The 24,798-nt window shown below is 35.8% G+C and overlaps 1 long non-coding RNA gene across 11 annotated transcripts in view; it reads left to right on the top strand.

The window, feature by feature from the left end:
- The window catches only part of LOC111927909 (uncharacterized), a 351,859-nt gene that overhangs the window by 293,896 nt on the left and 33,165 nt on the right, over positions 1–24,798 (top strand). For 2 of the 11 annotated variants that reach the window (XR_015287183.1, XR_015287188.1), the window contains 3 exons: positions 10,321–10,379; positions 11,148–11,281; positions 12,593–12,705. The exons of 1 other annotated variant lie outside the window; for it this stretch is intronic. This is a non-coding gene — a long non-coding RNA (uncharacterized LOC111927909). Of the gene's footprint in view, positions 1–10,320; positions 10,380–11,147; positions 11,282–12,592; positions 14,183–18,155; positions 18,264–18,331; positions 18,468–19,964; positions 20,104–24,798 lie in introns of those variants that run through there. 8 more of the 11 variants (XR_015287190.1, XR_015287189.1, XR_015287178.1 and 5 more) reach the window with 7 other exon arrangements.

Below are 24,798 nucleotides of genomic sequence, written 5' to 3'. Positions count from 1 at the left end.
AGTGTTTGATGGAATTGGCAAGGAAGGATTAGACTTAAGAGCAGTATATAGATGTTTGCTACTATATCCAGTATGGTCTGTAAAATAAAAATATGTCTTTAAGGAAACACATTCCAATGTTGAAAAAGGTGAGTAAAAATCTTTCTTATTTAATTTTCTGTTAGTGTTTTGATATCTGCATTCACTGTATATATGGTTAATGTAATTTAATGAAACTATTAACACAACATTTTTTTCAAAGAGCTTAATGGAAGTGAAATTTGCTGTTTCAAAAGTCTTGGAGGCAAAACTTTGAGCACAAAATATTCAAATACTGGAAAATGGCAAGGGAAAATTAAAAAAATCAAAATGTGGATTTCTTTTCTGTTTGTTGTTTAAGAACTGGTTCTCTTGGATTCCATTATCCATTCTTGAGCTTTTTAGTGCCCAGTGTTGAAGACAGCAAAGATGAGGCAGAGATTTGCTTCAGTCAGGCTTCTAGTAAACTAAATGTGTATTTCATACACATTTGTTGCGTATGAACGTTGCTGTCAAGAGTGAATGTCATACATCTAAGCAGCAGAGTTTTTCAGAACTGTCCCTGCTTTAAAGGAAAGGGGGGGTTATTTAATTGTTTCAGGAGTTTAGATATATGTCAGGCTGCTTATAGTCTCTAACATTCTCCTCATTATTTTAATAGATAACCAGCAGGAGATCCCATAGCCACCAGTTAGCACTGCAAAGGTGGAGGCAAAATATTTTATCTATAGCCTGCATGAACCTTACCAGCATATATTCATTTATTTCATCTAAAATAGATGCTTTTATTTTGTTTAGCAATTAAAACCACATAAACTTAACGGAATTTGCCGAATATAGCAGCCAGTTTATGTTTGCTGTGTTTGTAAGATGCAATGTGTACTCCTGACTAAGCTTTTGCCTCTCTTGCTTGTCCTATCCAAAGTGTGTTTTCCATAAGTCTTTACAAGCTATATTTGATGATATGATTTTTTTCAAATAAAGTACATTGAAATGTGACAAAACACTGTTAGCTCCTAAGTCAGAATGTGACATATAGTGTTGATAGACACACTGTATAGGGGATTATGTCTTTAACCACAATATCCATAGTTTTGTTTCAAATGTACTCATCAAGTCTTATTACTATACCTTGACAATAAGCTGCTAAGGAAATATTCCTGAGCCTTTTCTGAGAATGACTTCTCCTTTGAGAGACCAGCCGAATGAAGTATGGATTGGGATCTATATCTCACTGAGAAGGGCTGCCCAATTCAAATAAAACATTGACCATCGCTGCAGTGGTCTTATTAACAGGATAATAAACTGAGATAGCTATAAATCTAGAGCTGTGAGAATGAATTACCCATTGAGCACACTCCTTTATGTTATTGAAAATAAAAAAGTGCTCCAAAGAGTCCTACTCAAATGAACAGTGCTTTTTTCTAGACTTCACTTACTCAGTAAATAACTCTCTCTTAAGCCAACACCCTTCCTTGACAGTGATGGGGCTTCTAATTAAGTGTTTAAGTGAAAACACATGATCTCAACTCCTGGTATAAAATGACACTGCGTGATGTTCTATCATAATAGTAGAACTGAGCTGAGGATTGGTTGTGTATCTCTTGAAAATGTGGTTATGAATAAGAATGGATAAAAATTGTTTCTGCATGTTGAGAAAATCTGGGATCTCTTGAAAATTGCATTTTCAGGTATGATAAAGACTTAGCATTTTAGTTTTATTATAGATGTTCAGTGTTTTAAGATTTCTTTTTTGCAGGAATAGCGTCTAGTTGAAGACAGTTTATTGATTTATCCTAAAATGAAGGGAGACACAGACGAAAATGGAAAATGGGTTAGCTGAGCTAGCAGATGTTTCTTAAGCCTATACTTCTTGGAAACCTTTTAATGGCATATCCAAACCTTTATCTTGTTTTGGTTTTGCTCTTATGTGTTGTATTGGTTTTTATGGCTGGGTTTAGGTAGCAGGAGCCTACAGGGGTGGCTTCTGTGAGAAGTTGCCAGAAGCTTCTTCCATGTCCAGCAGAGCCCATATCAGCCGGCTCCAGGACAGACTGACTGCTGGCCAAGGCCAAGCCAATCAGGAATCAAAGTAACTCTTCTGTGATAACAGATTTAAGAAGGAAAAGAAAAGTCATTGCACAGATAATTGCAGCTAGAGAGGAGTGGGGTGACAAAATGTGAGAGGAAAAACTCTACAGATAGGAAAGTTGGTGGAGAAGGAGGGGTGGGAGGTGCTTCAGGCACCAGAGCTGAGATTCCTCTGCAGCCTGTGGTGAAGATCATGGTGAAGCAGCTGGGTCCCTGCAGCCCCTGCAGGAGCGTGGGGAGGCAGAAATCCGCCAGCAGCCCAGGAGAAGGTGAGTCTGTTATCACAGAGGCCTTATCACCATTTCTAATTGCCCAGCCTTGGTCAGTAACACGTCTGTCTTTGGAGCTGCCAGAGACTGGCTCTCCTGGACATGGAGGAATCTTCTGGCAGCTTCTCACAGAAGGAAGCCCTGTAACCCCTCTGTTACCAAAGCTTGGCCATGCAAACTCTATACAGATTTCATTGGACCATTTTTAAAACAGAAAAGAGAAAGTAATGAATTTCTAATGAAAACACTGCTTCTGATCCCAGAGAAAATAGTTTTACTATCACTGAGATCTAATTATAAATCAGAGCTTGTATTGGAGCCAGATATTTTGTATAATTTTAAACGGTGATTTTTTGTTAGCGTATATAGCCTGTGTGTAATGAATTTTGGAGTGTTTATAGTATCCTCTAAATGAATTGTTCTCTTGAAATGGGAATGCTTGAAGTTTTGGGATTTTTTCCTCCTCTTTCCCTCCTCCTCCCTGCCTTCACCTCAGCTGAGATTATTTTATCTATTATTTTAGAATATTTCTGTGTATAAAAGCATCTGATATGTCATTAGGTTTAGTGAGCCTTATTTAGATGAATAATATAGGTCTGTACTCTGTTTCTTGTAATTTCTCCATTTTTCTGGGAAAAATGAATTGTCTACCCTGTAGAAAGGATTTGTTGATACTGGGTCCTGTATGTGTTAGCCAGCAGAACTGAAAGGAATTTAAAATACGCTGTCTAACAAGAAGTACACTTTTTAAAATTAGACTGTCTAAACCACAAACCTTGTTTACTAATCAGGCTTTTTGTCAGGACAGTAGCTTGACTAAAATAATAAATACAATGTCTGGCATGAACTGTGTTATATATTAGCATCTGATTCAACTATGCTTAAAAATTAACTTTGCCTTGAGGCTTATTTCAGGGATGTTGATGTCAAAGCACTTTCTTTGCTACAATTTAGGGCCACAAACTGAATTCCTACTGTGTTATCTGTCAGATGCTAATTGGCTAAAAATATGAGCGTCTCTTTTTTTTCTCTGTGCTAAATCTCATTAACAACAACATAAAGGTATAAAATAGGTGGCTAAAATCTTGCTGGGTTTTAGTATAGAGACTACACTTTTTAAAAAGCATTAAGCATTTCTATTTATTCTTTCATATGTCAAAAAGAGAAGGAATTTTCCACTGAACTTCTTGAGCTCTCTTGATAAGGCTTAACTTGCATGCAAAAAACGCTGCATGCAAGACAAACTGAATTATCTGAAGAACTGCAAATGTAGTGTAAAAAATGTAAAAAATTGTAAAAACCTGCAAATGCCAGGTTTTTCTTAGTCTGGTGGGTGAGGTTTTGCAGCCTTTGGAAAGGTGAGTAGCCAGGTGGACAGGATGCCCAGTGTATAGCAGAGAAGCGCCAGTGAGCAAACTGCAGTAGTCATGTGAAGTGGTGGCATGTGAGTGAAGGGAGGTTATTGTGGGCCCAAGGTGTTATAGCAAGATAGCAAGAGACTGTGTCTTGCTTTTGAAAAGGAAGAAGGGATATAAACGATTGAATACTGAATGTCAGAGCTGTGAATATTAATGTGATATTACAGTCGTTTTTCAGAAGATATTTGGAGGAAATGTTGCATTTTGTGTTCTGTATGGCATTAAATAAAAATTGTGGATGAAATAATAGTTGTGCTTAAAATCATCTAATGTGTACCTAAATGTCATAATGTTACACAGAGGAGGAAAAAAGTAATGGAATAATAATAATATAATAATTATATTCCTCTTTCAAGTACAATAATTTTTTGACATCTTGCATAAACAGATGAGGTTAAAATCATGGTTTTAATCAGAAAACATGTTTTTGGGGTTTTTTTTTTGCATATTTGCCCTAAAAATATTCTTATTGCAGATAATATTTCAAAGTAAAAGGTATTTTCTTATAATTTTTATTGTAACTGTTATTTTAGTGCTAACTTGCACGTTTACTTTCCTTGAGTACAAATATATTATGTTAGATTTCCACTTAAGTCTTGGGTTTCATAAAGGAAACAAATGGTAATGTGAGGTTTTTATGCCAATACTAATCAAATAAAACATATTAATGTCATTTTTCCTGCTTGCACCATTCCTGGCATGTACACAAAAGCTCTATAACATTAATTTATGCACGCTAGATATGTATATTTCAGTGCTCAAGAGTATTTCCTACTACTACCCTTGCATACAAAAACACACACATGCATAAACACAGAAATGCCCTTTGTTATAGTTTTGGGTTTTTAAAGTGTCTGACTTTGGAGAAAAACTTCGCCAGCATTTCTTTGTGCTGGATTGTAGAACCATTAAAGCAATCACTTTTTTATTCTTCCTGATAAACCACTATCACCTAATAATCCTTTACATGAATGCAGAGTTCATTAATGGGGCCAGGCTAAAAATGTTTATGATGGCTTTAATGGAGAGCTCATATTTTCACAGTGCCTGAACAAGCAAGTGAAAGCAAATTGCAAAGAAAAATCAGAGGACTACTAAGTCAACTATTTGTTTTAGAGAGGCAGCAAATCCTTAAGTGATTTCAGCAGTCTGTGATGCTGCATGGTAACAGCGTCTTAGAACACTCTTGGGTGTTCCTGGTTTATGGACCTCACTGCAGCACATAGCTGGTCTCTGCTGAAGTTTCTCTGCTCACTTAGTATTTTACAAAGTGATTGAGCTGTGTTTGCACAGCTAAGGAAAAGGTTTCTGTTTCTTCCCAGCATCTTTCTTTTCTTCCCATGCACAGCCAGTAATTACTGCTAGGATGGGTGTGGCAGGTGACTTCTGTAGCCACAGTTTGGGGCTCTCTAGGCTTATCCTATGACATGTAAGCACCAGGGAGCAGTTTAGTGAATGCAAACATAGTCAGTTGTATGTAAGAGTGGCAGCTTTATTTAGCTCATCTCATGCTTAATCATGATATAATGATTAGCTTTATCATGCTTAAATGTTGTAATCCATGTATATTGGTACATATGATTAGAAGACAGTCACATCACCACTTGGTCTAGCTGCCTTATGCAGACAACAAAACCATCACAGTATCCAGTATTGCTCTGCCCATGCTAAGTGGCAGTGAGTGTGGTTCCCAGGAACCACTGCTCACAGCCTGCACACAGAGATGAAACCAAAAAACCCCAACCCTAAAGCAATAAATTGCTAATTAACCACATGTTTTCATGAAATATTAACACATTAATTCTCCGGCATAGTGCTTAATGTTACTAAATGAGTTACTGTAACTGAATGAGTAAATTAAAGATGTTATAATCTATGAAGTGCAAGGCATCACTGTTAGATGGCTTAAGTGCAAATCAGAGCTAAAAGTAATTCATGTCTTTTTGTGGCCTCTTCTTGGCATCTATCCAGAACAACTGGTGTGCAATTGATGATACAGGTTGGTTGCATTCATGGATGTGAAATGAAAACATTAATGTGCAAACTCTCAGATTAGTCATTATGCAGCAAAAAATATCAAGGGAATAACAAATGTGTCACAATCTTGTGACATATTTGATCTTTCTAACATGATCTAGACTTCCTCCTCATCCTTTGGGGGTGCCTAACGATCCTTTGCATCTGTGGATGTATATGAAACAAGTGACTTGATGAAAGACTTCATTTCACTTTTTAAACAGCAGAGCAGTAATAATCACAAACAAAAGGAAGCTATTTATAGCTTTTCTTTTCGTTTTAGAGGACATGCAAGCTGGTTTTATTTTTCTTTTTTAAATCAGTTTTCAAAAAACATATGTTAAAATGACAGTTACTGCTCAGATAAAATCCTAAACTATGTAGCAATTTCTCACAGATTTATGTTTGATTCATTAACATTTATAGTAGAGTGTTCACCCTGTATCTGGAATGTGGGCTACTTTCCTGAGCTATTACTTTCTTTTTCAGCCAGACTCTAAGAAGCATTCCAGAAAAAATCTGCATTTCATCCCCTACTTTATCAGACTGTAAATGGATACTTTCCTGTGATCTTATTAATTTTAGCAAATTACCAAAATTGTGATCCTTGTTTTATTCCCAGAATGGTCTTTCCATAGTCACAGGGGTTCTTACATTACCTCGTTTGGGTTAGGTTTAGCAGAACTGTTCTTTCTCTTTGTTCCAATATCTCCACTACAGAGAAAGTGACATGTTCCTTATTAAAAAGAAAAATAAATCTAGGAAATGGTGATGCAATGAAAGCATCATTATGCTTCCATGCAACCAGGGAAGAGAAAGGACATTAGACTTCTAATGCATATAGTTTTGATATGAAATACTTCATAATTTATGAGTGGTTGTTACAAACTTAACTATGTGCAGTACTATTGGAAATTCCTATAGAGCATAAGGATAGCTGTACTAAATAAGAATGCAGCCTTAACGTTTCTTCTACTTTTTTGTAGGTTTAAACAGAACTGATTTGCTTCTTGGTGTAAAATTAGAGTTACGAATTTTACTCTTGAATAACTCTACTCTTTTAGAGTACAGATTTATCAACATGTTTTTACATCATGTTAAATACTGATTAATTTTATAAAAGCATTTATTTGGTTTGTCTTGTGGAAATGCCAAAACCTCTTTACCATGCAGAGGGAATATGTGGATCTTCTTTGCATTCTGTGGTGCATTATTAAGGAATTTTAAAATGGTTTTTCATTGTCTTTGAAAAGATGATAAGTTTTATACTGATAAAATAGATTGAAAGTTTTGGAGAATTAATAGTGAGAATTCTAATTGTTGCTAGTTCTAAAGCTGACAGAGAGCTTATTTGGGAATAAGTTCTGGGCAGAATGTAAGGTGGCAAAAATCTCCCCAGTAATGTGCTCATTAATGCTTTTGAAGAGGAAAGTAGTCAATCAGTAGTGTGGGAGCAGAGAGGACAAAGAGAAGAGGGTAAAGGTCCCAGGGTTAGGCTGGCTGACACTACCTACTGATGGTAAGGATGCTGAAATTCATAGGTGGTACAAGTGAAACCTGATTTGTGAACATCTGTGTTCACACATAAAATCCTCAAATACGTGAAGCCTTTGCCTTTTCTCACAGGAAAAAGAGGGATATAGCAGAGGAGGGGGAATGTTTTTTAAAGTTTTATATTTGTTTTATATAGTGGAAAAGTTCAGGGTCATATTCTTAGAAGTGTGAGACCAGGCGTTAGCATTGCTTTATAAACCTGTCACCTGAATACAGGACCAAACATCTATACCTGAAGGCTAGAAATAAATATGGAGTAAAAGGTTCATTATTATTCTCTTTTATGCTGCATAATTTTCAAAGAACTACTGCAAACAACGGAGTTATTAAGGCTTTCTGAAAAATGGGGTAAGTATTCATGATTATTTTAGTCTCCCATTGTGTGCTAGAGACTTCTGCTACATTAAGAAAAGGAATTCTAGCTATGGTTATTTAATTTTAAAATGAGACTCTCTTCATTCTGTGAATCTTATTTCCTTAGTCCAACCTTTTGTTTTATTTAGGACTGTGATTTAAAAGACTCTGGTCAGCAAACAGGGCCCATTTATTATTGTCAGATTTATTATTGAAGAGAAAACAGGAGAGATATTTTTGAAGCTTTTTGTAAGGCTAAAGGTTACCAAAGCAAGCAATTTTATTACAAAACTGATGAGACAGGACTACTAACATTTTCCTTTTTGATATGGTCAGCATTAGGAGCAGAAAACCATCCATTTTAGTGAAGTAATTTCCTGAAGTGTACAGTTTATTGAACTCACAGACTTTAACATCACCAGCTGGCCTTTCTGTTAGTGTCTTGAGGAAACTTTCAGGGGATATGAGAGGTTGTTATTCTGCTTTACACATAGAAGGTTCTCTTGTGGTAATCTGTGGAGTTACAGCCTGGAAAGCTGAGAAGCTGGACTGCCTCAAAAGGGAAGGCAGTCCAGCCTTTTTTATTTTTTTTATTTCTTGGGCCTGCTGTGCAGGGCTGTTTAATACCTGTGGTATGTTTGCATAGGCAACACCTTCAACAGAAGAACCAAGAAGTGTTTGATTCCAGGTTCCCCTTTAATCCAAACTTTAGAGTAATTTTTGGTTTAAATCCAGAAAAATAGGAGTTTGAATCTTGGTATCCCACCAACTTCAGAAAAAATTCTGTGCATGTGTATAGAGAATAAACGTATGACAAGGATAGGATTTTTCACTGTTCCTCCATTTTTTAACAAAAATACTGTTATTTACTTAATGTAGACACAATATAGAGTTTTTGGGTGTCATTCCTGAGATGTATCTGGAGAGGAAAAAGTTATCCTGCAAATAAATGTATGTGTTTTGATTTTGAGGGTTGGTTTCTTTTTTTGATTTTTGGTTGGTTTTTTAAGGGCTCTGAATTTCATCTATTCTGGTGGATACTTAAGCAGGAAGTCATTCATCATTCTGTTTTGTGCCTCTTATTAATAGTACCTAAACTCTTCTGTACAATGAGAAAATGACATGATTTCCTTTGGCTTGTGAATATTGCTGAATAGAGGAGAATCTAAACATTAGGCCTTGTATAGGCCTGAGCCAATAGCTAAATTGGCCCCCAAAGTGCCTTTGGTCTTGAAACTGGGGATCAGATCATCCAGGGAAGCAGAACATGAGGATATGAGAAAGCACATGAAAGAGATGGGGCTGCTTGACTGGCTCTGGAAGATGTCCGAAAAGATAACGAGGGGTCTGGAGCAACTCCTGTATTAGGACAGGCTGGGAGAGTTGGGGTTGCTCAGCCTGGAGAAGAGCAGGTTGCAGGGAGATCTTAGAGCAGCCTTCCAGTACCTAAAGAGGGCCTGTCAGGGAGCTGGAGGTAACTTCTGACAAGGGCTTGTAGTGACAGGATAAGGGGAAACGGTAACAAACTGAAAGAGAGTAGGTTTAAGCTAGATAATAGGAAGAAATTCTTTACTCTGAGGGTGGTGAGGCACTGAAATCATCAGTTATGGATGCTGCATCCTTAAAAGTGCTCAAGATCATGTTGGATGGGGCTTTGAACAATCTGATCTACTGGCAGGTGTCCCTGTCCACGGCAAAGGGATTGGAACTAGATTGTCTTTAAGGCTGTTTCTTTCACAGTCTGTTCTATCATACTCAACTGGAAAGTAAAATTGTTAAGTCTCATATCCTGAACTGTGCCTTTATTTGCACTGGTGAAATCAAAGATGCTGCAATTAAGGTTGTGGTGAAGACAAAGTAACACATGAACACTCCAAGTGACATGCCATAGAAGAGGAAAGGAGAGTGTCTCATCTTGAGGTCAGGCTCAGCATAATGCTGAGATTAAAATAATAAAACAATTACTTGCTTTCTTTTCTTAGTTTCCCCCATACCTCCCCCAAGAAAATTTAAATATGCAGTTAATAAAGATGTCATTAAAGAACATCAAGAATAATCTTTTATGAGAACAAAAGATTTTATATTGCAGTCTTACTGTCTTCCCTCATGGTCTTTTTTCAGACTTGCAATAGTGTCTTTTGGACTATACCATGCTGTTTTTCAAGTAAGCATGCACTGCCTGTTAAGTACAGAGCTCTCGAGCAATTTGTTCTCATCAAACTTGTCCATTGTTTTTGCACATCATTTGAATGCTTATCTATCTTTGAATTTGTATTAATTTTGTTTAATTGCACTTGGGAGGCTAGTAAAACCAAATAATAATTAAGAAATTTTATTCAAAAGAGGAGGGTTCAGAATTACAAAGAGATGCAAGGAAAAAAAAAAGTAAGTGGAAGACATCTCATTTCACAGTCAGTGGTCTATTAAACTTTGCAGTGCAAGCAGAAGTGTTCCCAAAATAATAACTCTGCTCATGTCACTGCACAGTATGTCTTCTACACATACCAACCTTAGATTACTTTGATATTTACCCAACAAGTCTTCCAATTTCTCTTCAATAATATCTGAATTATTTAATGCTCCATTTTTTTTCCTTCCAGAGAGCAAGAACTTAAGAATGTGTTGGCAGCATGACCCTGACCACTAACATATAAATAATGTAAGCTGCTGTGTGCTTTGAGAGAGATGATTGGTTCTGTAAAGATATTTGGACAAATGTGTTTGCTGTTTAATCCTTATCCACACAAAACTAATCATACTAGAAACAACCAATGAAAGATAAACTAAAAAGTCTTTGCAAGAACTATTGAGACCTACAGTATTTGTTTTGAAAAAGTAGTGAATAAAGGATATATATTAGTGAGCAAAATAGTGATTGATAAAACTGTCATTTCTAAGGGCTGAAGAACTATGGGTCTTAGACTTATTGATGCAGAGATGATGGTCATTTGTGTTTTAGCAACAAAGGCAGTAGGCGATAAATCATGAGACAGGAGAATTCAGGTAGCAATGGTGAAAAACTGTTTCGTTTGCAGAATAAAATTCAATTTGTTTTAAATAGAAGCAATATATCTGAAGCTGAATACTTTTGTCTGAAAGGTGTTCCCCTTCTAACTTACTAGGTTAAAGAACGTCAGGGTCTTGAGCCACAATATATTTTAGTGACCTAATTGTGAAGAAAGGCACTTCTTACGTGACATTTCTACTTGAGGAAAATGGCTTTATATTTTGGATCCCTTAATTAATGATTCGAAATTCTGAAAAAACCTATAATTGGTTTATCTGTTCATTGACTCAGAAGTGGTGTGACCTAGATATGTAAAAGTCAGGCCATTTGGCTCCGTTTGCTGATCTCCAATGGTCTGATTTTTTACCTTGTCTTGCCTTTGCTTCCTTTTTGATTTGACCTTCTTTCTGCTTTTTTTAGGGGTTACTCTCCTGTGCAGTTGTTGTCCTGTGTTCTCATCAATAGCCTCTGTCTCCACTGGTTTTTAAAGGCAGCTAAATCCACCATTCAGGTGGAACATTGTCTGTGGTAAACTCCTCCAAAAGCCATTTCAGGTTTGGTTGGAAGACTCATTCTCATATATTAGGGTTACATTGCTAGATTTTCCGAAGTATGTGCACTGCCAGTCTCTGATTGCACACAAGAAACTGACTTGTGTGGGCTCACACAGAAGACAAGAAAACTTAGAATTAAATTAGCAAAATGTCAGGGCAGTGGCACTTTGAAAGTCACTATTACAAAATGATGCAGACCCAACTGTAATGCTCACTGTAGGATCTTGTGGTGCTAGTGAATTACAAACAATGAAAACAAGGCATTTGAAGTGTCAGGGCTTTGATGCATACACTGAATGTACCAAATACCTATTTATTTTGTCTGTGGTCTTGCCTTGTAAATTCAATGAAAAATGAGTTTTCATAATTAGTTAGGCTTAGGGTTCACTTTGGACATTCATACAACAGATAACCTTGGGACGACCAACTGGAATTCCTGCTGAGACATCATGGTTCTTTTCTGCAGGAAGAGAGAACTCTAATTCAAAACATAGAATGTCTACATGTTAAGCAGATGTAATATGAAGTTCACTGTTTGCTCTCACCTATCTTGTATTACCTCAGAACTAGAATTTAATGAGGAGATCAAAGCCCTTTTCATCTGTTAGTCTTAATGTGCAAGCGTAAGCTGCTACACTCTGAGTGTGTTTCACCAAGTGCCAATGAAGACAGAAAACTTTTGTCACAGAAGTAGCCCATTGTGTGTGTTTGATACTGGTTTTTTTTAGAAAACAAGTTATGAATAACTCTTTGACATTATTACATGAAGTCTGGTTTAATGTGGTACCTGAAAATCTGGAATTAATGGACACAACTTTGGTATTTGAATTGGTGTCTGCTTAGGACAAAGAGCAGCAAGACTTTCTCTGAGTGTTCATGCTCATTTCTTCCTAAGATTGCTGATACATCATCTGGTAGCCTGTTCAGTTAGTAGGTGGCTCATATGCTTTTTGACAAAAGAGGAGTCTGAGGAGACCACCCACTGTTCCTCAGTCTCTGCTGTGAGGTTCACCTTCCTTGAGTGTATTCTTCCGTGTCACTGGACACCCTGTGTGTCATGTCTGTAAAAAAGTCATGACAGCAGCTGAGGACAGGCTCATATTTATTGTATGAATATGATCTAAAATTTTAACGAGAAATTTTATGAATTATTATACATGCTTATTCTCTGAGACTTGGTCTTCTGAGGAGCAGAGAATCCCCTCAAATGTGCTGAGCAGAGTGTTGGCAGCATTTACACCCGATATGTTAACAGTGCAGGAAGGCATCATGCTTCTTGAATGCAGTAATATGTTGTTTTTTTCTTGTCAGCTCACAGGTGTCATCTGAGATCTTCCAGGATGTCTAGACGCAGCTGGTAAATGTGGCATAGGACCTGTAGCAGAGCTGTTCACTTCAGGAACTTGTAGGGGGGGCTGTCTAAGGTACCTGGATGCATTTCAGGTGGCATTTCATGCCAATGTTTGGTAAATGACTTGAGCCCTAATTGTCTTGTGTTTCACAGGGATTCTGAGGCTTATGAAGATTAGGAAAATGCCTGTGATGCTCAGATATAATATCAAACAAGTATCTAAAGGCACAATAATCTAGCAAAGAATGTATCTTGCACTCATAGGAATGCTTTAATTAAATTATATTTTCTATACAGGAGAGGATTTGAGAACATCCACTTAATTAGTCATGTATCTTTCTTTTGTCTATACTGATTGTGAAATAAAGATAGTATGTCTCAGGAATATCAATCTGTGATGTTGGCCCCTGCCATGGTTTTAAAGCAGTAACTAAAAAATCACTAGAAAACTTACTTATTTCTTGCTATGAGTTATGGATTAGAATAAGAGCAAAACAGGTTTAAAACTTAAAAGGAATAAAGAAAATTTATTAACAAAACTACATAAATAAGAAAAACAGAATAAAACCTCCAGAAAACCCTTTTCTCCCCCACTACCCAACCATTCCCTTGTTTACATGACAACATAGAGACAAAAAACTTTGGAACTTTGGTGTTTTAAACAGTCCCAATTCCTGCTAGAGTCTTTTCATCAGTTTTTGCATAAAAACAGAGGTCTTCTTCTGCTAATCTATGGAGTTTCTCACAAGAAAACTATTTCTGTTATAGCTTTCTATTTCTCTGATGCCAGCTGCCCAGAAAAAATCTGCCATCAGTTCACTCCTCCTATTTCACATCACTCTGAGGCGTGTTATGGGTCAATGAGTCTAGGGATGTCATTTTTAAGGATGAGTTATTCAAACGCAAAAGTTCTCTTCATCTGTCTCTGTAAGCCTTTCTGGAAACAGAAGTTTTCTCTTTGCCTCTTTACGGCCCCAAATTTTCAACTATTATTCCTTCCCCTCTGTTCCAGCACCTCACTGTATCACAACTACTTCACCTTTTGCTCAAAATCCACACTTTGAACACTCCATCCCTCCCAATATACTCTGTCATGAATTAAAGGAGTTTTTTCCAGAACACTATTGTCCATCTCCATAGCTTTAACAGAAAAATATTTCAGCTTATTAAAGCATCTCCTTATTCTCTCTTCCCCATCTAAAACTTAATTCTTTTCTTCACTGTCTTTGATGGTTTTATGGTATCTTCTTCATGTTGATTATCCCACTCTCTTTTTCTTCCCCTCTCTCTGGGAAAAAGGAGTAATCTGTAAGTCTCATCCAGGTAGTAAAATAATTAAAATCTTGGAATGCTGCAGATGTTCATGGTGTCAGTTCAGCAGCAGAAACTGCAAACCAAGCCAGGCCGGCCGGCTCCATTTCTCCCCCTCCACCCTCTGCGGCCTTGTCCGGCCTGGAGCGGGAGTGGGGAGGAGGCCGAGACAGAGCCTGTTACCTTGTCAGAAGCCGGAAACAAAAAAGAGAGAGAAATTCCTGGTCTTGAGTCTTAAGGTAGGTATTCACAAGTTGATCTCACTTTTCAATGGTCAGAATTACTGTCAGTTCTCAGAAATGGCTAGTAATTGGTCAAGAGAAAAAACTCCTATCAGCCTCTGGCAGCTTCAACTTCCCCCAACTCCCGAAGCTATCTTAAAGGTAGAGTCACCCCAGGACAGCCCCTAACCTGGATTTATTGTTCAGATAAAATTTGTCTTATATTGAATTCTATATTTATTTTGTGTCCACAGCCACAGATTTCTTAAATAGTAAACTTTGCTGATGATTATAGCAATACCTGTCCCATAGTCCATACTCTTTTTTTCCAATCCAATTGATATTTTAATTACGATTTAGGTATTGGTTGCTTAGTGATCTAAGATGAATTTAACAAGAGAAGAAACAGAACATGTTTTTCCTTTGTAGTTTTCTGTGTTTTGAATTTACAAACAGGCAAAGCTTTCAAATCTTAATAAATTAGTCTTTGATTATTTTTTTTCTTAAGTATAATTATTATTTTCTCAAATTCTCTTTATAATCCCATTAACTGACATTTACTAAAAGTACTTTAGCAAAATCTCTAAAACACTGAAGACTTCAAATTAGTAATAAGGCATGAGAATGTAAGAATAACTGACCTGATTTACTTTCATGACAAAGACTAATTTCATGGTGATACTGGCTTTTAATCAGAGGAGTATGCTTAAAGTGATTTGATTTAGCCTTTGTATTAAAAGTAATAGTGAAACTTTGAACAATCACTAAATAATTCATAGTATACCTTTCAGAATTATTAGTTAATATTCACTCACTTTAGCACCCCTAAAAAACTGTTCTGCATATTTATTTATACATACAGAAGTAATATAAAAAAATTTTACTACTATGGAAACAGTGACCACCGTAATGGCTAGAAAAGTCTGTTTTACTCTTCAATCACTCGTTAATAATATAAAAAAAAGGTTACAATTATTTCAGACCTCTATTCATGCTTCCTAAGTACAAACTGACACAAAAAAGTATTTTTCTAGTTTGGGGTTGGTTTTTATTTCAGGTGAAAAAAATAGAAACCAGCATTGGTATATTTGGAAACTAACTGGATAAAATTATTTAAGGCTGTGTTTTTACTTTCTGTTTAACTCATTATCACTGCTTGATAATTTAAAATAAAATCCATTCCAAATATTCAAAAATTTTCTTGTATTTGTGTCACAGTATTGGGAATATTACTCATTGACCCATGTAGAAGAAACACATAAATAAGGCAGAATGAGTATAGTGTTTAATTTATTTTAATAAATTCATTACCTATTCTGAGTTGTATGTATAAGGAGAATTTCATGTCTGGAGGTTGATGTTCCTCTGTAAAGAAAACTGCAGACAATGTTTTTCACAGTGGAAACAAAACTTTTGCTGTGGTAAAGCTCCACAATGTCCACCTGATTCTAGATTAATAAAAAGTATATTTAATAACTTAAATGTGGAATTAAATTTCCACTTTATATTCAGGATATGGGCAGCCATTGGAGAGCAAGGTACTCAAAGTATGCATTTTGAAATCAAGATAGATTTAAAAAGTAGGCATAATGCCTTACTTGTTCTTTGGTTTTACTTGTATGTTTTTAAAATTTAGTTCCACTTTAGGTAATTAATTAAATAAAGTTAAAGCTTAAAAAAGATAATGCAAAAGTGACACTGACAACATTTTATTCTTCTTCCACAAAAGAAACCGAACAAAAACCAGAAAACACACACACCAAAAAATACCCTTTGACAATTTATTGTCAAAAAAGGCAGAGATCCCTAAAAACATTTAAATTTCCTTTGTTAAATCATCCGTCCTTTGAATTGAATGACTGGTGTTTGCAATGATCTGTGTAAAGTGTAAGTGAAGACTGTAGGTTTTGAACCCCTGCATGCTTGAAGTTCATTTTGATGCATGCTAATGATTCTTTAATGGCCCCAAAAGCCATGCTGATCTTACTGTTGTTATTGAGGGCTTACAACATAGCTGGTCAGTACTGTATCTAGCCAGATTTTGTTTTCAAATACATGTGGATATTATTATGCAAATTTATTTTCTTCATTGGGCTGGGGCTAAGTTGATCTCTTTATGGTAATCTCAATTATCTGGTCAGATGAAGTTTTAAATCCAGCAAGGGAAAAGCACAAGAGTGGATTTGCTCAGCCTGTAGCTGCTGATTTTGTTGAGTACCAGAGGTGGGCAGCTGTGCTGCAGAAGCCTCTGCAGAAGCTAGTAAAGGCTGTGAGGGGGTCTGTGGTCAACCTCAGAGTCGTGCCACTATCCTGCAGCATTTTCTTCTCAAGCAGGCTTTCACTTTTTTCATTCTACAGAAAAAGGCAATAGCCTGGATTTAAGGGTCCCTTGGGCTAGACAGGTTTATGGACTGCTACCAAAGATCATCCTGTGCACATCTGTATGCAGAAGCTGCTGTGACATGAGGGAGAAGTACTGCTGCTGGGCTGCAGTGGTACTTCAGTCACAGCCACTGCCCTGTGAATACAGATTTGTTCCTGTATAAAATTATTACTCTATTAAATTGTTTAAAATGGACTAAGGAGATCTCTGAGAGATCAGCAGCCATGTATTAAATGTCCTTGGAAGGACAAATATTAGATTTAAGTCTTTTTCTACAGGTATTTTCCTTTTTACACGCAGGTTGCCTGTAAAGGTCTACATTCTTTCATATGCTTGCAGTACCTCAAGTTAATATTTGATTTAATTTAGTAATTCTAAAGTTCATTTTAGCAACAATGTGTTGATGAAACTCACTGGCAAATGGTTGAGAAATACCACTGAAGTTATTCCAGTCACTGCTCTTTCCAGTACCATTTCTTGTCTGAAAATCCTTGTCTAAGCCACACACTAAAGAATGGATTTCAGTATCACATCTGACACGTTAGCATTCAGAGTGCTGTCTCTAGCTACATATTTTAGGTGTCTACTTTAGGAATAGATGGGTGTGAATAATAAATTATTCTATTAGTTTATTGTTCCTGATGACTAGTCAATTATTTTAATGATGTTTACTGTCCTAGTCATGTGTTACTTGAAAGTGATTGGAACCAAATTGCTGTCAAAAAGCCTTTGCAGCTGCAAAAAATTACACTTCTACTTTTATTGTATTCCCTTTTCCCCCGAATAGAATACACTATTTCTATCCCTCCACTCAATTCAGCCATCTGTCACTCACATACCCACAGACAATTACAATGCATTTTCATCATATCCCAGCTGCCTCTGATTGACTTGTTTTGTAGTGCAGCGTGTACAGCATGATCTCTCAATATCCATCTCACACTGGAAGCTGTTCTTTCATTGGTCACACTCTTTTTCACCTGTTCTATGATGTTCTGGTCAAGATTCCTGTGTGTCTTAATCTAAGAAGAGTTTTGCATGATCTCTGTAACACAGGGCTGCTAAAATGAACATCTCACTAATATTTCCAATTATTTTGTTTAAAAAATGAATTAGAAATAGTTTGGTTTGCTTTGTAGAACTTCTAATATCTCAGACCAATAGTTTATTTTGTAATGAACATAATTTGTCAGTAACGTAATTAGACTGTAGGGGACTAGCTCTAAGCATGTTTTGTCTCAAATGTTCTGACTGTTGTGACAGGAAAAGTGTGAGTGGAAGAGAGGGTCCAGCATAGGTGGGGCATCGCTGCTCTGAGCCAACTTCCCGCTCCACCTGCTCAGCCCCTGCCTCCCACCTCCCCCAGCTCACTTTTCCTGGAGAAGGGCTGGATGTGCATGTGTGAACAAAACAGTGCAAACATCTCTTTTATATTGGGAGTGTGAACAATTGTTTCTTTTAGTAAAAAAAAGGCCTGTGGCAAGTATCATAAAGAACGCTTTCTAAATGACACGTATTTTCTAAGAACACATTATTTTCATTTAGTGTCCCTTAAATTGTGATGTTATTTCCTGGTCTGTTTTAATCACTATGTGTCCACACATTTAGATTCTTTTAAGTGTGAAAAACAAGTCTGTAAAGGACTGTGTTGAAACAGGAAAAAGAACTATGGTCTGGAGACAGCAAAAGTCAGCTGCTTTCATCATGTGACCCAGAGTGAGTTGGGTCATGCAAATTTGTGCTTACTTTGTGCTTACTCTGATGTCTTTTATTTCTTGTTTTAGTGACCAGATACAAAATAGAGCAGTTACAAATTTATTAATCATGTGTTGGATTTACTCTATAAAACAACAAAAAAATTCTTCTTGACAGAGGACGTGAGTGGAAAGGAAAGCTTGTATTTCTCTCACAGAAATTCAGGTAGTCAAAGGATTACTGGCCATTTTACTGTTTATTTCAAACATAGTACATCTAATATTACAGATTAAAAAAATTTTTGAATGTGAAACAAAACAGTGATTGAATGATTCCTTCTCAATAACATAATCCAAAGTCTTCATCATTACTGATGCTCAAGAGATGACCAACATGAAGTCCATGGTTTGCTACAAATATTCAAGTGAATTCTGAGGTTTTCCTTCCTGCCAAGGGCAGAGAAAGAGAGAGTGGATCTTGTCAACTGCAGTTATGAAGCTAGCATAGCTTTAAACCATGAGTCATTTTTGTGGTGTGATTTTTGACAACTTTGTGCAGCAGAGGAAGATTCAGTTTTTAAGATCATCTCAGTACAATTTCTAGAAGCATGGCACATGTTTCCCCCTATTATTATTTCTTCTTCAGGTTTTAAGCTTGCTTTAAGCAATCATTTTCACACCTAATGTTTCTTCTTTTTTTTTTTTTTTAAACCTGATATTGCACTGCTGTGTCCCCCAAATAATTCTACACTGTTTGGTAATACTTTATTGGTAATATCTCCCATTATCCATGGCTCAGAAGTAATTTACTAATTACTTTAAATTTTGTCACATATATATATTTATATATGCATCTTCTTTTTGTCACTAATTGTTAGGCCATATGATAGAGTCAGTCTTTCAACAACTCCCTCATTTTCAGTGTGGTTATCAAAATATCAATCTTTTAGTTCCCTTAAGTGTGGTGGAGTTAAACTGTGATGCTTTAGGAAGGCTTGAGTTTGCATGTGCTTCACTACTGCAAAATGGTGTGTTCAATTTGTTAAAAAGAATTTTAGCTTTCAGAGTGATTTTTTTTTTTTGGTAGCAGTGAGATTTGCTAAATATTGCATGATTTTTATTTTTGATTATATTGAATTAAGGCTTTAAATACTAAAGGCATTAGTGTGTGTTTACACTTTTTTTTCTTCCCCTCCTAATTTAGATTAATTGTGTTTCTTTGATCCTTTTCCTTTCTAAGGGATAGTTCTTACCACTTGATTCAACTTCAGGCTATGAACTTCAGTGAAGTCAGTAAATAATGACTTTAGAATCAGTTGAACTTAAATCATATGGTCTTTATTGTCAGGAAACATGTAAGTGAATTAGGGCAACATCCAATTAACACAGCCTTTTGCAGGTTTAATGAGCAATGATAAATTTAAATCCATTTTTCACACTTTCAAAGTATGTGAAGTTACAACTAAAAAAGCTAGCAGGAGATTGTTGCTCTACTGATTGATAATAAATTATTTTGACTGGGATAGGAGGCATAATCTTTGAAAATACTCATAGGTTAATTATTTGAATAGGTCTCATCATAGAATCCAATAAAAAATTAATTCCTACAGCCTATGGAGTTACATGATGAGTTATACTGTTCCCTTATGTGTTTTTTTTGAGCTTAAGTGTTTTGTTAGTACAACCTGTACCACTGACACATGTGACTTTCCTTGATTTCCAGTTGACATTGCCTATTAATAACTGAGAAAAGGTGTTCCTGGTTTTGTAGCAGCAAAAATAGATTTTGGAAAGCAATTAATGATGGTTTTAATTAGCAAGTAATGCCTCTGCCTAACGAACAATTTCTTCTCTTACTAAAGGTAAGTAAGAGATTTTGTGGGGTTTTTTTTATTTTGTTTTTTTTTTATTTTGGGTTTTTTAAGGCAGAAAAGTTTAAAGTTATTAAAAATAAATAAATCTAGTGCATTTGATTATTTTGTTTCCAGTTTGAATAGACAAGCTCTTTGTGACTGGAGTTGGATAGGATGCTTTTTGGTTTCCTTGAACTATTCCAATCAACAGCAGCAGAACTACTTTTTATTGTTCTATAAATTGTCTTTCTGGTGAAAGAATTTCTACTTTGTGCTCCTTGTTTTCCTTGGGTCCTGCTGTAAAGCCAGTCATTTCTCACATTAAGGTACACCAAATATTGGAGCAGGTTGGTCTATCTCATTACGACAAATTGGAAAAAAACAACTTACACTAGAGATTCAATCTTTGCATATTTCAGTGAATTCTCTGGAGCCTAATTGCCTTATTCCTTAGTATGATTTTATTCGGTCTAGGTGTTATGTTTGTGACTTGCATTGATTTAAATCATATCAGAGTTAAGGTCATCAGAGTTTCTAAGAATACCTCTGGGATGCTGAATTGAGGAATTTTTCACTCATTGAGTATCTTCCATCAAATAAAGAAACTAATCCAAAGGTTTTAAAAAAGAATTAAACACAAAACTGAAAGCAATTGTTTCCTTGAAACAGTGCTTCAATTCACTGTGTCTTCTTTTCAAACAGAAGTTCATGTATAACATGAACTTGATTATATTTGTGGTTATGATCATCCTTATGATCATGCTTCATAATTCTTTATTTATTCCTCATGTATCTCAAGAAAATGGTGTGAAATGCAGTTTATTAAAGCTTGAAAAACACTGAATTTTTGTTTGAAGGGTAGCGGTATGGAGAATATAATGAAGAGTCACCTAGTTCTAATATCCATGTTTGACTACTAATAGCTTTAACCAAATACAATTAAAAAATACCTGTCTTATCTTGGAGAATTAAAATTAAAAGAAATGGTGTGTTTAACTGATATAAAAGTGCCTAGGAGCCCTTTGAAAACTCCTCATGAAAGGTGTTTTCCACCTCTAGGAGAAGCTATGGATTCCATAATAATGGAATGCTGGAGATCTACACTTTGAACATAAGGTCATAGACGACAGCCCTTTGTATCAAGGGGAATGCTTAGAAAGCATTCATGAGTGTGGCCTGGAAAAATTATTATTTTTTAACTGTATAATTATGTGATCATTATACTCTATCCAGTTATTTCTACTCTACTCCATATCACTGATGTTCCTAGTGAGACACCCATCACTCATCTAGAAACTGCCAAGGAGGATCCTTTGCTTCTAAAATATTGTAGGGCTTCTTTCAGTTGACTCCTTGTGAGTGGAATTCTTGACATAAGTTAGCCTCCCAAACTGCATGAATTTACATAGTTACTGTTTTCAAATCTGAACTTTTGTGTGTTTAATGCCATTTGAGGGACCACCTAAAAACAATTTGTCATGACCCCAGGGATTCTTATGCTTCAAGGTTCAGGGTTTGAGGCATACCCTTTTCCTCATTATTTTAATGGGAAACATTTGTTGCACGCACTAGCAGTTCTCTTATTCATTCTTTCAGTTATCTCATGTATACATAGCTGAAGTAGAAAGAAAATATGTGAGAAGTAATTAATTACATTTTTTGCGAGTCTATTTGAAAAAATGAAATATATTTTTCTTTCCCTTAATTTCCTATGAAATGTTTCAACAAATAACTGATTGCTGTTAAGAATTGTGAAGCTAGACTTGAATGAAGCTATTAATTTACTCATACATATTTTGTTCATTGACACTTTGCTAAACTATAGAAAGTGCTTGAACATCTTTAAATAAAGTTTTTCTTGTGTATGATTAGGATATCTAAAAACAATACATCAAAATGCATCAAAGAGTTTTGTTTTATCTACAATAACCCAACACAATAGTACTAATATTTTTTCTTCAAAATAGTGTGAGTTTCTTTTTTTCTCTTTCCCTTTTAAATATATTTGTCACAAATGTTATATTTAAATTATTTTCCTGTGAATTTTGGCATTTTGTTACAATCTTCCTGTGCTAATACATACTTGAAAATTTATACAAATCCCTTGATTTTTATGGTTCCACACTTTTTCCAAAATTATTTCTTCTACAATATGAGTTAGCTTAATTTCCTTAGGAAATCCCATAAGGCTTCATATCCTCTTAAGGGAGAAGTCCACTTTATTGTTGTTACTTTTTATTATTGTGCCTAATCCAAAATTTCAGACTAAAGCTCATATTGTATCATTGATCACAAAGCTAAAAGCTTTGCTGAAAGCACTATCACTGTAGTGAGTAGCTAAAACCCTGAGCCATGGATCACTTGGAGAATTAAGACTTTGAATTGATAATATAAAAGCACTAAGAATCCATGGAAAGACACTTGGAGAATAATGGAAAGACTGGCACTTGAGGGATACACTTGCAGTCACTTGGCTCAATGACGCAGCAGGCAGCTGGATGAAATGGAGACAGAGGATCCTGACTACTATTTTCACAATATGTCCCTAAATTAAGTGAGCTATGGCAATGTTGTCTGAATAGGGTGATTGTATGGTTCACTGTGGTGATTTTAGTGGGACAGAACACATGAAAGACATTGAGGAGCTGCTGGAACAGATTTATTTTATCAAAACTTGAAAGTCAGCTTTGCCTTAGCAATTTGGGCAGGACAGATGTGAAGAGTGAAGACAGGGAGAACTGGATAAGGATGATGCTCAATTAGTTATCAGGAGATTTTTTATTTCCCTTTACCTACTGTCTCCTCATTTTTCACCTGCTTTAGTCAAAGATGAGTATTTCATATCGCAATAGTGTTTTTCAACTTTGTATGCTCCCTTGGGAAAATGGAGCTACATAACTCAGAAGTCCAGCCACAGACAGCTCAATTTGACTACATTTGACTACATTTGCGAATTTTCCTGTATCTTGACTCTTCCTTTGTTTCTTAGAGTGAATGGCCTGGGGAAAGAGAGTATTTCCAGACACATCTTATACTATGCACAACTTAAAAATTTATTTGTAAACCTCGGTAAAACTGTATTCCTTAAAATAGTTGATGCTGAAAATTTTAAACTGTGGTGCTGTTTTTATGTCAACATTATGACAATTCTGGGAGAAATATGACAGCATTCAGTTTCAAAGCAGTGATATTTAATAGAACAGTGTCTTCAACTGATGTTGCCAGAGGAATTATAAATTGATCAAAATCTGCAAGCATCTTTTTTTTTTTTTCTACAGCAGCTGTTTCATGATCACATTGGACAGCCTGGTCTCTCCATGTGTCCATCACTAAACAGCAGAGGCTGTGTAGTGCAGGGCTTTGTTCTCTGCCCAAGCACAATTTTCATCATAGAAAGTAAGGCTTCAGTGCTCTTGAGCTTCATTAAGGATAGAGCTTCAGTCTATAATCCTTTTATCTGATGAGCTTTAGGAGGTTACTAGGTTTTCTACTTTATGAGGGCCCATTAGATAGATAATAAACCTTGCCCTGCAACTAACCAGCAAAATTATGGACCAATAACACCCTGAAATCTCCAGTCAGACAAATTTCAGATACTTATTTCCTGAAGATTAAAGACTGATTTTAACCCAAAAGGCCAAATTAGAGGGTGAGTGTATAATAGTTGTTGATAGCTGACCTACAGCCACATATGCTACACCTGAAAAAAAAATTACTTCTAATACTGTTTTTTATCTTTTCTCTCCTTCATTTTTTTTTGTACCAAGTATAAACCACCCGAACATTATATTTATGTAAAACCTTCCTTTCAGTAGCACATTCATAGCCAAAAAAAATGGCAGATGACTGGGAAAATGTAAATCTCATTAGCTGAAGCAAGACTTTGTAAGAATCCCTTCTCTATAGTAGTTATGGTATTTTTTATGCTGGCCTTATGAGAAGTAGTAAAATCGTAAGTTTGAAACTTGTGTACAAAGCTGTTGCTCTCAACAATCGTGTACTTGAAAGGAAGCTGGATATAAGCCATTTCTGTGCAAATAGGGAAACACATTAACTGATTTATCAAGGGATAATTTGAAATATATATCTAAAAGAAGTCATGAATGAATATGAATGTAAAAGCTATTGACATTTTTGTACCATACACATATTGTAATCATGGTCTTAAAAAACCCAAACAGCAAACCCAAAAACCTCACCAAACCTTCCATAAAAGCTTGCAGAGCCTGAGGCCTTTTTCTATAAATATTCCTAGAGGTTTGTTGGTTTTTTTTTCCATATGTAATTTTCCAAGGTTATTGTGTATGCCTCAGAAGCAGTAGGATTTGTACATAATGAGGACATCATTTTAGGGATGAAATATGAATACTCAGCTTCCCAGGCTATTTGCTTTTTTTGGTTACTGAAAAATTAAGCTAGAGAGTACAAGCTATATGCATTTAAGTCAGAATTATATATATCTAAAAGGCATGTATATTCTAGGAGTGTATATATTGGAATTTATTGGACTGTAGGTATTGTATCCTTGGTACTTCTATTAATGATGACTGTTCAAACTCCTGACAAAATTACTAAATTGGGCTCTGGTTATATCATGTAAATTACGAGCCTCGAATTGTTTGAATTCAACCTTTCTTGTTGACTTTCATCTTGTTTTGAACACTGGGAAATTTAACTAAAGCTAAATGCCTGGAGATCACAATA

This window comes from Cyanistes caeruleus, chromosome 5, assembly GCF_971803275.1.
Source record: "Cyanistes caeruleus chromosome 5, bCyaCae1.hap1.1, whole genome shotgun sequence".
Classification (NCBI taxonomy): Eukaryota; Metazoa; Chordata; class Aves; order Passeriformes; family Paridae; genus Cyanistes; species Cyanistes caeruleus.
The sequence above is the reverse complement of the archived record's forward strand: the minus strand, read 5'-3'. Positions and strand labels throughout refer to the sequence as shown.